Here is a 12,261-nt window from a genome sequence, read left to right on the forward strand (position 1 = left end):
ACCATGCAGTAGAATCCTTCCAAGTCAACATCCAACACAATTTCCATTGCCATGTTCTCACCCCCAAATCTCACTGCATTTAGGCGCCCTTATTGAGGGTTGAGATAACACAGTTCCGTGCTGGTCATGATTCAGCTGATAAATTAAGCCTGGCTTTGAGTTTCCTGCGCTGTGGCAATGGCAGGGCTGGGGGCCTTTCCCTCTCTCGGCCACGGGATGTGGTTTCACCTGCCAACCAGCGTTTTGTTAGTGCCAGCCTGGAAATGACCAGTGACCTACAGGACTTCATGCCTATTGTGAAAGGTCCAGGGTTAGCCCGATGCGCCTTGTTAATTAACTCCGGAATTTTGGAGTGGAGAGAAGGCATGAGAAAGGCTCTGATTGAAGCCCTTGTAAAAATTCAGAGGCCCAGATATCAGGGCTTGTGCTGTCTGACAGCAATGGGAGTTGTCATGGGTATTTTGGAGTTCAGGTCCTGTGAGAAAAGTGTTTTGTAGCACGTGTTTCTGGAATTTCTGAAGCAGAAGTAGTCTGCAGAAGGATGGTGTTGGACTGGGTGTATTTGGCCAGTGGCAGGTGGGTGCTTCAGCCCTGGAGTTTGAGTTGGGTGAGTGACAGTGGAGAGATCTGAGGGCATGGCCTGAGTTCTGCTGCCAGACTTGCTGGGCAGCCTCACGGAAGTCAGTTCACCTCTTTTTGCCTCAGCTTCTTCTCCTGAAGAAGGTGGCATGGTACCTATCTACCTTGCAAGGGTGTTGTGAGGGCATAAGGGTCAAATTCTGCACCCGTGGTGATTCCCCACCTCATGGTAAAGGGTGCAAGGAAGAACTTACAGAACCAGAGGATTCTGGCCAGAGGATTCTGGCCTTTAGCATAGTAGTGTGTGTAGGATATTTAATAGTGTTGTTACTAATGAGAATGTTCTTTACGGAACTGGAAAAATATTCACATTTTTGTTTTTAAAAGTGAGGAAAGTATTTATCCACAAAATGACCAGGTGCTTTTCTGAGCAGAAAACTACTTCAGGACTGGTTTGATGTCCGTGCCTTTCTCTCCTGTGCTCTTCACTGGCCGTTCCCGGGTGCCTCCAGTGGCTCCGGGTGCCTGCAGCGGGCACGTGGTGCAGCCTCACACCTCCCCCATGGGGCGGTGGAGCGTGTGGGGAAACACTGTTCCACTGCAGAGTCTGTCTAAGGACGAGGCAGCTCTAGTGCCGAGAAGTGGCTTAGTCACAGACATTTGTCACCACGTGAAGCTTATCACTGTTTCTCTGAAGAAATTGAAACCAGGAACATTTAAGCACCTTCTGTGCCTTGGCAGTCACCACTTGATGCTGATTTGCACCTGTGGGACTTTTTCTGCCTTCTGATGGACGTGGCGGTACGAGGACGGTTCACGCTGCCGGTCCTCCATGGTGCTCGCTCTGCACCACCGCAGGTAACCGGCGGCGGAGCTCGCACGGAGGACGCTGAGCTCGCCTGCCTCCATTCGCTCATCCTCAAAAGCCGGTTCCAGCTAAAAGCCACGGGACAGACACTTCCCCGTCCCGTCTGCAGAGAGGAACGTTCTGAAAGTTTCTTGAAGGGGAGGAAGTACCCTCGTCTCGGCTAGGGAACAGCTTCCCTCTGAGCTGTGCGAGTAGACAACAAATGTTATTTTCATCAGTGGTCTGGGGGGTGATGTATCGACAGGAGTGCCGGGGCATGTGGGGTAATAAAGAAAACTGTGGGCTACTGGACGTGTCACCTCTCTGTCCTCTTAATAGCAAATGTTTCTTCCTGAGACACTTGTATGACATCCCGTGATTGATTTGTATTTCGTTCAAATGGGCAAGTTGCAGAATTAGAGCCTGGCAAATAAAACATCACGAGCCCTGTGTCCTCTCTGGGATGGATTGTCTCCTGTGTAACACCAAGCGCAGCTTATTTCTACATCTGCTTCCACCGCAGCACGTGTTGCCACACCAAGGTCCGGGCAGACGCGGACCACAGCGAGCGGCTGCAAGGCAGAGGTCTGGGCACCGCTGGAAGTACCGTCAGACCTGTGTATCAGTGGTTCCTCCCCTTTCCTTGGCTGAGTGGTGACTCAAGATCCCCTCTTTGGAAATGCTCACGTGGGACCAAATCAGGCAGCGTACCCTACAAGCTGTCTCATTCATTTCGGAGTAAAAGATTGTAAGAATCTAAGAAGCACAACTAGTTTTCAAGAATTAATCTTGTACAAACTCTCCAGTAAAACAGGCAGAACAGCTTTTCTTCAGCATCAAGCACACATGTCGTCCTGTTCAGTGTCCCCCATAAATATACGCGTTATTGACCACAGGTAATGCAGGAACAATTGCTGTTACCGGGGCTGGCTCACATCCCTGCCCAGCACTGCGGGACAGATACTCATCTTGCATGGCATTTATTTTTCTTCTCATCAGAGGGCTTTCGGTTTAGGCACAAAAGCTGTGATGGTTCTTGGGTAGCGGCATCAAGGAACCCCTTTGTCCCCCACTCCCAAACAGGCCCCTCTGGAGGCAGCAGCGAGTCTGGGAGGATCTCTGGTGTGGGCTTGTCAGGGCGGGTGCCTGGGCGCAGGGAGCCAGCGAGCGGTTCCTGTTCCACTGTCCGCAGGCAGAGTGGTTCCGGGTGCTCGGTGGCTGTCAGCTGTCCAGCCGTGGAACAACAGGCGCTGCCGCCTGCAAGAGCTGAATCAGCGCTTTCCTGGTGCCTGTTCACTCTCTGTAGCATGTCCTTGACTTTTCTGTTCTTCTCTCGGAATACCAAGTCGCTAATACTGTTTCTGCAAACGTCAAATGTCTCAAACCTGCAGAACCACGGCACGTGCTGTCACACGGGGTTTGTTCCTGGTCATTCATCTGCCCGCCAGCTCGTTCCCACAAAGTCCCGGCTGTGTGGGAACAGTTACGTAGGTGTGAGTGAGCTCATGAACAACCAAACTACAGCAAAGGGACTTCCTGCCCATGTGTTGAACATCCAGATCTGTGGAGGGGAGAAGCAGCTGACAGCCATTGGGTTTGGGCCACGAAGGCCGAGTTCTGTGTGTGCTAGGCCTTGCTTACACATTTATATGTATCTGGATGTATTATACATGTATCATACACATACCTATGAAGTGGGAGGAAGTTGTTCTGAGTGTTTCATGTGAGTCTAGATTGCTTAAGAATAAGCGTATAAATTAGTCTGGGAAACTGTGAAAAGACTCATGAAAGTACACGTATTAAAGGGAAGCAGTGTGAGTGTAAAGCAAGAAGCCAGAAACTGGTTTATTGAGGCTTTCTTGGACTCTACTTGAACTTTAAGGAAGTTGCGTAGCTTTTCTGTTTCAGTCTGAAGTGTTGTACTTCATGCTTATCAGTCTGTAAAACTAGTTAGTTATATGTCCTGCTAATTCATGCATGAAGACAAGGATTAAATGATTTGCCTTACTAATGAATAAACTATGCTGCTAAAGTCTGTGAGTTCAATCAAACTGTATGAAATTTGCTGTGATTCTTGAAGTTCTACCTCTTTGAGTCATGCAGGAATCCCGACTTCTCTTGGAAGCAGTAAGTAAACCTAAAGCTGTGACAGCATGGGAGGGAAGCCTTTGAATATCAACTCTAAAGCCTCAAAACCCAGAAGATAAGTAATAGGAACTCACTATTTCAGTTTCGAATTACCTAGTTTTAAATGCAGACTTGCAATTTTGAGGGCTTGGCTTGTGATTTTGTGCAGCAATTTGCAGGGCAAAGCAATACTGAGTCCATGCTGATAGAATGTGGCATTTCTTGTCTGTTATGTCTATTGCTCCCTGCTTTGTTAAATCCCTGTGCCATTTGGTGTACTTGCACATGTATATAAGCCTAAAAAGCAAACTGTATTTATCAACAGACAGTCCCTTCATCTTTTTGTAGTAGATTTCTCTCAAATGCTTTGTTATTTAATCTGTGGTTTCGCATTCCAGTGTGGTAACTGTGAACTCCATGTGCTGAAAAGAACGTACTTACTTACCCTGTGCTTTTGCACAGCTGGGTAATACCTGCAGCTGTTGGTGGTGAAGGAGAACCCGATTCTTCCAGAGGGAAAGTCTAAGGAATGTCTGTGTCCCCTGCGGAATAGAGGTAAGGCAGCCCTGGGCCTTCAGAGGCACAGGGTAAGAGGAAGGCACACCGTGCTGCTCCGGGGGCATTAGGGACTGCTTAATAAGATGTTTGGTAGCTCTCTAAAAATAGAGCTGACTATACTGAAACTATTTTTTGCCCATTTGGTTTTTCTGGAGCACTAAGTCAATAGTTGCCCATTCATTATGGTGGAAACGTGGACTGTAGATTCTGGTTATAAGAAAGAGACTGTTTCTTCTGTAAGAAAAAAGGTGTTACCCTCCCCACGTTTGCTGCAGTACTTTATTTACCCATGTGAAATTACTTGCTAGCCTTATTTAGCTCTTCAGTGAGTTTTCATAAACTGTTCCAGGCTCATTACAGTGTTCATGAAACATTATTTTTATAGACAAACCATGTTCTTGAAAGAACTGAATGTCCCAGATACTAAAACTAGTTTGTTGTAGTTTCATTTGTGAACTAGTCTTTGAGAACAATAACATGGGTTGGGTCTTAGCAAATATTTTAGCAAGCCAGTTGAAGATCAAATTTTCTACCAGAAACAAAGTTAACAAAATCTTTCAATTAAAGAATGGTTATTTCTGGAGCAAGTATGTATTTTACTTCAATATTTTGTCTTGGATATACAGTCAGAAATCAGAAACCCAGGATTTTTTTTGTGCACATCACTAAGAACAGTTATCCTTCAACTGGGGAAAACAATTTCCTCAAAAAAAAGAGGGATTGGGACAGGGACGAGAGAGAAAGGAATGGAACGGAGGACACTTTAGCTCCTCTTTGAATAAGAAAACCTGGGGAAAAAACCCAACATAAACCTTTCCTAGGAGCATTTTTTGGTTTTGTTTGGGCATGGTTGTTATTTTTTAACACATAAAGTGGCCTAGGAAAAGAAATAGACTGAAAAAACAATAGGCTGTTTTCACTGAGCTAGGAAAAACAACTAACAAACAGAGATATTATTAATTGGAAGATATGAGCAAGGAACCAAGAGAGCTTGAAGAAACCACCCCAGAGAAACTGTGGTTTTGTGGCAATTCATCTCAAAATATTTTAATTAAAATTTTACTTCTGCCATACAGAAAATAAAATAAATTGAATGTAATGCAAGTAACATGTCAAGGTGTGCTTTTTACTGTTGTATAATTATTTGTAAGCTCTAGGTTACTTCATGTTACTTCAGTTTACGTGTTGGACATAACTCAGGCAGACTCCACTGTAGGCCTGGCTTTCAAAGGTTGTGGGCCTTGCCTACAGGAGGTATATTTAGATTTGCTCCCTAAGGAATTCAGCACTTTTGTTTGCCTGAATGCTGTATAATCTTGACTATAAGCACTAACAGGTTGGCTAGCATGCAGCTAAAGAGAGGGTTTATATTCTTGCCAAATATTGATGTAGGCATCCATGAAACTGTAACTATTTGTGCACCACCTTTGCAATGACCAAGAATTAAAGTTATTTTCATCATGAGTGGGTGAGGTTGTGGGTGAGCGTACAGAATATAGAGTTTTGCATGCCAGCAGGAAGGAATCTTACTAATCATATTTTCATTATTGGAGACCACGCATTTCCAGCTCCCTCTTCTTTATCTAACTCCAGTGCTATTTCTAGTATAGTTAGATGTTCCTGTGCAAGAATAGGAGAATGTGATTTTTTTTAATTATTTTTTTTTTACCCTGATTCTCTTAAATCAGGCAGTTGAGATGGTGACGGAAATAAATTGTTTAGTTTTTCTATTTAGCCCCAATGATTTAATTAACATTACTCATTTATTAATTTTTAAGTCGTGAGATTTCATAGCTTTTATCCTTAACTGACATGAATGGGCAGGTTTGTATAAACTTCAGCTGCTCATCCAGTTTATACCCGGGGAAAGTTAGCCTGGAGTCTGAATCGGTATTGTACATCAGTATGTATTTTCATGCTTTGTTATCACGAGCATTAAAGTAGCACCTACAAGCCCAACATTTCAAAGTCTGTCTCTCTCCATAATTAGTATTACTTGGTTTTGAGAGCCCTGATTTGCAAGGCCCCAGGTAAGTCTAAAGCTCCTTCAGACCTGAGCTTGCAGCAGTTGGCCCATTCAGCGTTTTAGGGATGAGCAAGCTGAAGGCTCTTGCTTGTCTACCACCAGCTTTCTCTCTCTAGCCCATTATGCCAGCCCCCCCTCCAAGCTTCTGGGAAGACCTGAGGTTTTGACCTCATTCACTACAGCAGAACTCAGTCTCTGAGCTGCCAGAGAAGCTCTGTGCAATAGCCCACTACTCATTTCTATTTGCATTTGGAAAAAAAAAAAAGAAAAAAAAAAAAAGGTGCAGGATTAACATTTGTGTCAGTTACAAAATCTACAAAAAAACCCCCTACCTGCTAGTTTGGTTTAGACAAATCCAAACTAAACCTAGATACCCAAAATTGACATTTATTCACAGTACTTCTGTGTGTGGCTCATCTGGCTCTTGAGCTTTAGGCTGTGTTGGAGGAAAAGGTCTCATTCTCAAGCCTCTGTTCTCAGATGTAGTGCCAGGAAACTTCCCTACTTTTTTAAAAATAAAATACATTCTCATGTGAACAATATGTCTCCATGCCAGTTGGCAGAGCTGTTGGTCCGTTCTTGTGATTATTAAGAAAAATCCCCTCACCTGTAGTCTATGGAAGCATACCTATTAGTTTCAGCACCAAATTAACTCTTTGTTTCTTACTTGCTGAACACAGTCAAAACATGCTATAAAATAAAGGGGATATGTTTTTCATTAATTCCAAATTTATGCCAGTTATTGCCTTAGTTTTATACATAATTCTTCCTGGTGTTTTCCCTACACCCTTCTACTCAGTCCCACAGTAGAAGAGCCTAAAAATGAAACGGCATAGAAAGTGGATCAAACCACATCATTATTGGAATATTATTTGGAAAATTAAATAACTGTAATGGCAATCCAAAATATAATGGAAAATAAGTGAAATTATTCCTATTTGTAACCATTATGAAATAGATAACATTCAGTTTATTGTTCTGCAAACTTGTCTCTGGATCTCAGACTTGGGAAATTTTACATTCCTTCTTTACTGGGGAATGAGTTTGTTTCTGGCCAGTTTGGCATTCAACACAATAAGAGTTCCTTCAGGTCAGGCCCCCTATATCTTGGCTTGCTGCAGAATTCTTTCCTTACAGCACCTTAAAAAGGGCTTCAAATGACAAGTGATACCTTTGTGAGGATGTTCCCTGTAGACCATTGTTCTCGGGTTCAATGCCTGTTGCTCCTGGCAAATGACTGACACCAAATTCATCTGCCTTCCAGATGTCCTAGGAATAGAAGACTGATGTATTTTTAACCAACTTATTAAAGAAAAACAAAATGCTTTCTGACCCTTGACATTTAATCTTGACTTTATCGTTGCTTTCTAATGGTTGTCTGAAGCTAGAGGAGTACCGTAGTCACATGAGTACACATTCCAGAGTCTGAAATAAGCCAGTCTTTTAAGTCTTTTTACACCGTTTCACCAAATTTACAGCTTCACTGAATGGTGTTTAACAGTCTTCAGATGAAGATCATGACTGTCATAGGCTGGCTCTCGAAAGGCACATTACCTGCCAGTTTCTTGACCTCAAAATATAGAACTCAGTGAACAGTTAAGCCTTTAATTAAACATGTTCTGACAATTGTTTCAGTCACTGATAACTATGATCTTGTTTCTATTGAATTACAATTATAACATTGGAGTACAAAAATTGCAGACTTTGTACTGGCTTGTTATAAATATAACATAATGCATACTCTGTTCTCTGTTATTTAACCATATTTGAAGCAGGATACTCTCCAGTCTGCAGAATTCTGTCTTGCATTCTATGGGTAAAATCCTTTAAGATGTCATTATCCGTGTCAATACAAGTTTGCACTTTATTCTAAAGCAGCTGGGTAAATGCGTGAACAAAGGGGATGTTCCTGGTTCCAAGCACTGGGTATAAAATACTGTTCCACTTGATCAGTTTTCAATCATGAAGCCTTGCTGGATCTTCTCTGTGTTCTGATGCAAATGCACTCTGCAGCAGTGTCACCGATTAACCCTTTGCAATGTCCCACTTCCTCAGTGTCCACCTTCAACCTCTAACAGCACTTCGGGCAGGGCTTGATTTTCTCCTGTGTCTAATGGAGTCTTGGTGCCTTCAGGCCCCAGAAGTGGCTCCATTTAACAGCCGTGTCTCTGTGCCATTTCTAATGACGTCACATTGTACTTGTCATCACAAACCATTCCTTATTGCCAGTGCAGTACTAATCAACGTGACTAAAAATGCCAGAACCTAGCCTGTAGCTTCTAATATGCTCTGAAACCCATGAGTGTAAAATTTAAGTTTAAATAAGTGGAATGCATATCCAGCTAAAAATTACATTTTTGTTGGTTACATGTATACAGTGTGGAAAACACTGCAGGTGACTAGAATAGACAACTTTAATTAAAAGATAATGGTTTCCACCCTTAAGCCCTCAGAAGCAACTCTGAATTAAGCCCTAGACAGGAACATGCGAGATCTTTATCTACAGGAAATATCTTGTTATCAATTTGAAATGGAATCTCTGAGTCCTCCAAAGAATCAAGTGCCTTTATAATACCTCAAATATTTAAGGAGAGACCCTTTTTTGGCAAGATGGAGGATACTTCATTTAATATTAAGAAAAGTCCAAAGTTCTGCATGACAGTTGGAAAAAGAGGTTGAAATACAGACATTGATATCAAACAATTGATGATAGCAGAAACATTATGTTATTTCACAGACCTGGAAAGACCTTTTGGTATCCTGGTGTCTGTGGTTTTCCTACACACAGCATTGACAAAGACATGTCACAAACCTGATTTATTGTCACTCAGCTACTATCTGTGATTGCTACAGCAGCCATGTGTCATTTTTTGAATGAAGTTTTCAACTTTCAACAGCTTAATTTGCTTAAGGTAGAAAACATCTCATTTATTTCTGTTTGTTGGATAATATATCTGTGGTTTACATATAAATCCACTATTATTTTAGCATACTCTGTCAAAATGTCTCAGAAAAAAATAAGGTTGCAGAAAGTTTTTAGACAGACAGCAACAGCAATGGAAGTCTAGTCCCTATAAAAGGAGAAACTGAGGCAGCAATGTTTTTCTGGTTTCACAACAATATGGAAAATTCCTTTCTCACAGTTATATATGTTAACACTTATACCCTGAAAGTTTGACTCAACTGGTATTTAAAAGCAGAAAAAAAATCCAACTTTTCCTAGAGAATGTTCTTAGTTATTATACTATGATCCTGACTTTAAATTTTGTTCCCAGTTTTGATGGCCAAGAATTGAAATGTTTGACTTAACTCTGGCAAACCTACATAGTAATTTATTCCTGTGACCAATCCTTTTTTAGGATTCTCTCCTCTGAAGTCAGTCTTGGGAGAGAAATCACATTCCAGAATAGCAATGCAGACACGTGGGATCTGTTTGATCTCTGCTTTTAGCCCAAAGTCTGTGTTTACTGGGGAGTGACTTGTTATGTTTTGATATAGTAATGGTAGTATTCCACAACCACTAAAACCTTGTCTAAAAAAAGCAACCCTATTTTATTAAGAAAAACTATGCATAAATCCTTTTTAGATGGTTTTTGTAACCCAATTCCCAGGAAAAAAAAAATCATACTGCATAGGAAAAGATAGTATTATAGAAAATTGCTAACTCAGGTGCTGAAAATAGTTCAACAAATGAAAATAGCAGAGCACTAAAAAAAAGAAAAAGGGGGGAAAAAATCAGTCAGGTTTCAGGTAAGTCTGTTTACAGTGTGCTGTTGCACAAGTGCCTAATGCAATTGTCATAGCAGTGAACCTAAGCTGGTTTGACAGCGCTAAACCACTGGGGCTTTCGTTTCAGCCGAGTTACGAGAATTTAGCATTAGCACCAGGCAGAGCTGCAACTTCTGGAAAAAATTTACAGTCTCTGGAGCTGGGCTCCTCTCCAGGGTGCTGATGCAACAGAGGAGGTCTGCTCTGCACGCTTGCAGCATTTGTTTATTAACTGGTTTCACTCTGATGGATACAATTTTTTTTAATGAATGAAGAATTAAGTGCAGAGGTTGACTGAAATCTACTTGGCTCATTGTAAAGCTGCTATGAAAACCAAAATAAAGTCCAAGCTCAAATCTCTGTCCAATGTGAAGAAAAAAACCCCCCCAAACATAATTTAGTATTTTAGGGTTGAGTCTCTCTGTTTCCTTCTGCTCTGAAGTGATCAATAATGTCTTCTCTAGTACAAAGTTAAAATGAATGTTCTGCAGACACAAACACAAGATCATCCTCTTTTTATCCTTCCCAGCTCAAGCATTTACCCATCTATCTGAGGAAAAGACGTGACTAGAATATTGACCCCAAAGCTACCTTTTAATGGAATAGGAACTGAATTGCCTATATGGTAAAAGCTCCCTTACATGACAGAACAAACCATTACTCCAACATTAACTTTCTTCAAAAAGATTATTTACTCACATAGTACATCATTAAATCTGTGATGTTAGAGCATGAACATTTCAGATCTGGAACACGAGGTCTTCCTGAGAAACCCGGAGGACTGATGACTCCCTAATGGCAGCAATGATAAAAACATAAATATCCATGGCAAAAATGAGCACCTCAAGCCATGTCACTGCCTCCCAGAAGAGCAACAACAGTGCCAGGTAAGTAGAATGGAAAATTCCAGCCTTGAGATATCCACTGTGGGTTTAAGACAGGCTGCTCTCTAGGTAAAGACTCTGTCCAGAGACAAACCCTCCTACAGTTCCACTGCGAGGGGGCTCTAACATGAGCTCAGCTGGAGTTTTAGACATTATAAAACCTCCACAAAAAGAAGCTACAGAAAAACATAGTATGTAAGTTCTGCTGTTCATGGATTTACTTGGCTTATTTTCATTTCTGTTGGTGCATCCTAGCTCTAATAAAGTGATTTTTAAAATCACTCATATTGAATTCTGACTTGAAATATTTTGTACCGTTAGAAAAGCAGTAACCTCTTACTATAGATCATAAAGAGATCAAAATGTCAAATAATAATTTCTGCTTGATTATTAAGTACAGAGCTCTTGGTTTATATCATAATCACCAAATTGCGTACAGAAATGAGTAGTTCTTAAGGATTTTCCTCCAACCAACTTTGCAATGTCTCAATCCAAACTGATTTCACGTTTGGAAAAGACTTCTGCACCCATTTTATAACAAGTCCATCATTTCTGGAAGATCAGTTACATTTAATCTCCTGTTCTGCTCCAGAAATGCTGTTGCTATTGTTCTGGGACAGTACAGAACTCTTAAAATGTCCTCCTTACCCATCTACCAGAGGACAGGTCCTATGGCTGGTTTGTGGTATTGGGGTGACACTGACAAAACGCGAGCCTTTCCACCCATATTACTCTTAGAAGGAATCTTGGGTTTTCGGTTAGGAAACAAGCCTATAAAATGTAGATGTAAGGGTGTTATCTTTCTGCCTACGCTGGATCCCATTGGAACTAGCGTTGCATATGTGACTTTTTTTTTTTTTTTTCACAGATGGTGAAAGCTTGCAGATTTTTGGAGACTGCCCCATAAAGATAGTAAGTGAAGTTTTCAGAAGTTCATTTGTTTTGCTTGCAAAGTTTTCAGAGTGATTTATGTAAAACTGACCTTTGGTCGTTTGAAAATACACTGGTGTTTGTACTTTGATTTCTGAGTAGTTTCATTTTTGACTTCTGTCACTTGTTTGGAGTGAGCTGCAGCAGCAGCCCACAGGACAGCAGAGCAACCTGAAAAGGAAGGACTTTTTCCAGTACTATATTCGGTCTGGGTTTTTATTTGGATATCGCAATCTCTGAACTCTTTCCAACTACAGATATTATAGCATAAGCCCTGCTACTTTAGCACTGACAGGGGGTATTCCCTTACCTACTGGTGAACGAATGATGGCCGTTATACCCGAAATCCCAATTCCTGTGTATCTTATCTACGTGTTTCCCTGTAATGTTGTTATGGGGGAAATGCTCCCTCTGAGCAGTGTCTGTTTCCCTCATGAAACTGGTGAAACTAATTTTTTAGGCAGCTGAAAATTTAAAATAATCAGCGTTTGTCCCAGGGACGTTAGATCAGCATCTAACCACGACGCAGAACGAGGGATCCT

This window comes from Strix aluco, chromosome 19 (genome assembly GCF_031877795.1).
Source record: "Strix aluco isolate bStrAlu1 chromosome 19, bStrAlu1.hap1, whole genome shotgun sequence".
In the NCBI taxonomy this organism is placed as follows: domain Eukaryota; kingdom Metazoa; phylum Chordata; class Aves; order Strigiformes; family Strigidae; genus Strix; species Strix aluco.